Source organism: Borostomias antarcticus (genome assembly GCF_949987555.1).
Source record: "Borostomias antarcticus genome assembly, chromosome: 7".
Taxonomy (NCBI): domain Eukaryota; kingdom Metazoa; phylum Chordata; class Actinopteri; order Stomiiformes; family Stomiidae; genus Borostomias; species Borostomias antarcticus.
The window spans coordinates 18051952-18055391 of record NC_140240.1 but is presented as its reverse complement, the minus strand read 5'-3'; the positions used below and the strand labels follow the sequence as shown (position 1 = coordinate 18055391).

General features: G+C 44.7%; 1 long non-coding RNA gene across 1 annotated transcript; it reads left to right on the top strand.

Moving 5' to 3' along the window:
- The first annotated feature begins 1475 nt into the window (after positions 1–1475).
- LOC311311767 lies at positions 1476–2501 on the top strand. Its single transcript, XR_014630548.1, has 3 exons — positions 1476–1588; positions 1716–1786; positions 2317–2501. It is a non-coding gene; the product is annotated as an uncharacterized lncRNA (long non-coding RNA).
- Positions 2502–3440: the final 939 nt, after the last annotated feature.

Genomic DNA, 3440 nt, shown 5'->3' with positions numbered 1-3440 from the left:
CTATTTTCACTCTGTATTGCTCTACTTCTCCAGTAGTGTTGTTTTCGCCTGCTGCCTTTTGCAACGTGACTGAATCGTCAAGATACAAGATCAGTTTATTAGCCAGGTATATGGTTTACACATACCAGGAATTTGTCATCTCTCAAACACAACCTGTGCTTCTCTCTTAGTGACTGACTTGCAATTCACAGCTCTTTTCATTCACTCTCCCTCTAATAGCTGGTGTATTCATGTTTGATAGTGTATCTACATGATGAGTATGTTCTAACTTTGTGTGTGTCTGTCTGTCTGTCTACACAGGCTGTCGGACTGTTTGGATAAGAAAGCAGAGACCAATGAGCTCAGGGAGAAGGACATGAAGCTGACAACATCCGCTTTCAGGCGCTTGGCTCTGCCCACCAGCTGGACCAGCTCAGAGAGTCCATGAACCGCATGCAGGTAACTCCACACACACAGTCTCAACTACACAGGTAAGCCAGGACAGCAAATGGGGGAGAGGTGAGACAGACCTTGAGGTCGAACCTGTGACTCTCAGCCTCCTTCTGTTACTCAAGCCTGTCCTATAGCTCAAGCGTAGAGGAGGAGGAGAGAGGACTGCTGCATGAACTAACAGCCTGCTGTCAGGCCTCTGCCTATCAGAGTTTGATGATTGAGACTGTCACTCTGAGAAAGTGAGTAGCAGAGGGACAGAGAAGCAGAGCGTTACTCTTTATACCTTACTCTGCAACTGCTGTGCTTTACAGACTCAGAAGAAGAGCTGGACAGTGCATGGCCCTTCAGCTACAGGGCAGGAATGGTCAAGCCATGGAAGAGTCGGAAGAGGAAGAGGATGATGACGACGACGACGAGGGTGAGTTCAGAAAGCGACCCAAAATCTTTAATAATAAATGTATACCTGCACATTATGAGGGGGAGGACCCGTATGCACACACACACACACACACACACACACACACACACACACACACACACACACACACTCTTCTTGAAGGGTGGCTGTGTAGTCTGTGAAGGAGGAGCTGTGGACCCGTCACCCCAAAGAGACACACCTCCCACTCTGCTATATCATGCGTTTATGTTTTGCTGTGATTATAGCAATATGTGAAATTCAGCACTTAACGGCTTACTGCTGCTGCGTGAATATCCCACACACCGCCACACTAGTGTGTGTGTGTGTTTATAATGCAGGTTAAATGCCTAGATTAACCTCTTTCTTTCTTTCTTTCTTTCTTTCTTTCTTTCTTTCTTTCTCTGTCTCTCTGAAGGCTCATCTGTTCGTGTTGCAGCTTGTCTATAGGCTGTTAGTGAGACCTGTTCTACCGGGTTTGATTAAAAAGAGACTGACTGTATCAGAGTGAGTGAGTCATGCTGGCACACACACACAAACAAGGTGTGAGCCGAGGTGGGCTAGGGTTGATATGAGATAGGTGTACAAGCTTGGTGGTCTTCTCTCTCTCTCTCTCTCTCTCTCTCAGGACTGAATGGTGAGGATGGTTTGGAAGAGACGGCCATCAAAGTCCCTGAAATGTCCAAATCACATTCAGACATGCAGCTGCTGAGACAAGGGCATGACTGCAGATACATACAGGTGAGAACAGTGAAATGTACAAATACACATACATGTAAAGGCGCACAACCCACATTCACTCATACACAGAACAAGTCACACTTCTTCCTTTAATGCCCGCTCCTTCTCTCTCCCTCTTCACCTGCAGTATTTTGATCTGGAGTCTTACTGTACCTGCAGCTGAACTGAGAGAGGGATCTGAAGATGCCATGTGTGCATGTAGGTCCTGGCTGGAATATCCTCATTACGTCCATGATGGTCTGATCTGCATGTCTGACTCTCGATTCATCACAGTCATCCTGGGCTCACACTACAGGATTTAAAAAATCAATTTCTAAATCGGGTTGCATTACACAAGGAAATCTTAACAGATATTCTTCTTGTGAATCTCAAACATGCACCCACCACAAGATTTGTGAATAAGGCATATAATCACACATCTGGGTCTGTGAGCCGATCGGGAGGTTTAAGATTTGGCCTATAAACCCCTCACATGTCACAAGATAATCTGTGTCGAACATCAGTAATGACCAACGTTCCAGACCAGATTTCTCCTCCGATTGTCGGGAGTGGTGAATCGGGGATGAATCAGCCCAAATATCCTGTAGTATGAGCTTGGCATACGACAGCCTTATTAGAGTGTCTGGAAGGGGTTGTCTTTGTGTTAGTGTGTGTGTTTTTTATGTCTGTGTGTTTGTGTTCTTATTTAAAAATATTTTTCTGTCTCTCACCTTCCTCCCTCCCTCCAGTCTATGAGGAGGTCTCCATAGACCCAGTGTGTGGCTGAAGGCTGGTCCCGGTCAAACCAGACCTGCACATAAGGGAGGAAGCAGACCGGCCGGTGCTACAGTCAGCTCCAGTCACATGGTCCTGTCTTACGCCATGGAGATGATTGCGGCCCTGGGCTGTGTGTGTGCCAGTGCGCATTAAAGTTACAAACCTATTGAGACTTGTGTTTGAGTTGTCTTTGGCATTATTCAGCTGTGATGTCCTCTCCAAGTACAGTAGCCTAGTTTGATTTTGACACATTTTCCCCCTGCACTGCTGCTGTACTTTTCTGCTGCTAAAACACCCAATTTCCCCACACAGGATTCCTATCTATCTATATGTTCTCATTTGTTAATGGCAAAAACGTTTTGGGAGAGAATAAAGACGTGAGTTTTCAAAATCACTTTACACTAAGCATTTCAAGACCAGGATCTTCACCGTCTGAATCCATCTCATGCAGGGTTTGCAATAGCCTGAAGTCAATATTGCCTGTGCATAATGGTGTCTTTGCACCATGCTATACTGTAGTACATATTGTGCACAATGCACACTTTCATATGCTGTGCACCATTCACCATAACGGAGAACGGAAGACATCAAGTTCGATATACATATCCAGGTGTCTACTGCTGCAACAGTTGAATATAAAATGTGGACTAACCTTGTAGACCAGATTTGAATGAAGTACAGAGACGCGCGTGTGCACGCTGTGTTGTCAAGCTGCCCTGGCAACAGCTCATTCCGTCACCTTTGAATCGAAGGTAAGTTGACGTTAGCAATGTTAAGACAGTTGGCTAGCTAATACATCATAGCTAAACCATGTCAATGTTATTACTATGCAAAGTATTACTAAAATACAGTTAACGCACTTTTTCCAGTTAATTCTGCTTAAGTTAAAATGTTTTTGTCGACCAGTGTTTGAACGCTAGCTAGTAATGCTAAAGCAAATGATAGCACTAACGTTAGCTAGCGAGCTGTAGGGTGAATGAGAATATTTAAGTCCAACATTTGATGTTTATTGACATAGCGACAGGTTTAACAAGAATAAATCACGAAATGTTATTGTAAACCTCCATATTCATGAAGCAAGAGACGTTGGCGAACA